At 42.2% G+C, this 918-nt stretch overlaps 1 non-coding gene across 1 annotated transcript; it reads right to left on the reverse strand.

The window, feature by feature from the left end:
* Window positions 1–22: 22 nt before the first annotated feature.
* TRNAS-GGA lies at window positions 23–94 on the reverse strand. Its single transcript has one exon. It is a non-coding gene; the product is annotated as a tRNA-Ser (tRNA).
* Window positions 95–918: the final 824 nt, after the last annotated feature.

A 918-nucleotide genomic window follows, 5' to 3' on the forward strand; every position in this document is an offset into this window, starting at 1 on the left:
CCATTTCCTTCTCCAGGGGATCTTCCCAACCCGGGGATGGAACCCGGGTCTCCTGCATTCCAGGCAGACGCTTTAACCTCTAAGCCACCAGGGAAGCCCAAAAACTATTATATACATAATGAATAAGCAGCAAGGTCCTATTGTATAACCCAGGGAACTATATTTAATATCCTGTGATTAAACCATAATGGAAAAGAATGTATACATATATTTAACTGTATCACTTTGCAGTATAAGCAGAAATTAACACAACGTTGTAAATCAACTATATTTCAATAAAAAAGAGCAAAAAAAAAAAAGCAATAACAATACTTTAACAAGTTTAAACTTGGTGTATAACACTATAGGGGACACAGTGTCAACCATGTTTCAAAAACTAAAGGAAATAGTGAGAGGCAGATGAGAGTGGGCACTTATTTGGGTTGTGGCCCAACTCAGAGGCAAAAGGCAATACTACATTCCACCAACCATAGGCCCTGGCGTCACACAGCCTCAGCTCTCACCACTGTTCCAGAGAAGCTGGAACACTCTTAGCACAGAACCTATGAGTTCTGTTGCAGAGAAGCCAATTCTGACTCTATGTTGGAACTATTTCTTTGACTTGCTTTTTGTTGCTGTGGTTATTATAATCATACATAATGACCTGCCTCAGAGAATCCTGCCCCTTGGCCTGACTGTTAAACTATAGTGCCTTTGTTCAGAACCCTGTCCACCTGTGGATGGCAGAAAGGAAGACATTAACACATCCCCTGCCCGAGACTTGCCATTCTAGATGTTTGCAAGATTAATGGCCTTTTTACTTTGCTTCCTCACCTCCCCCCATCTTTGATCTATAAAAGAACCTGGCATCCAGACCCCAGTAAGATGGTTATTTTGAGGTGCTAGCCTGCCATCTTCTCAGTCAGCTGGCTCCCTGAT

This window comes from Bison bison, unplaced genomic scaffold (genome assembly GCF_000754665.1).
Source record: "Bison bison bison isolate TAMUID 2011002044 unplaced genomic scaffold, Bison_UMD1.0 scf7180017466011, whole genome shotgun sequence".
Taxonomy (NCBI): domain Eukaryota; kingdom Metazoa; phylum Chordata; class Mammalia; order Artiodactyla; family Bovidae; genus Bison; species Bison bison.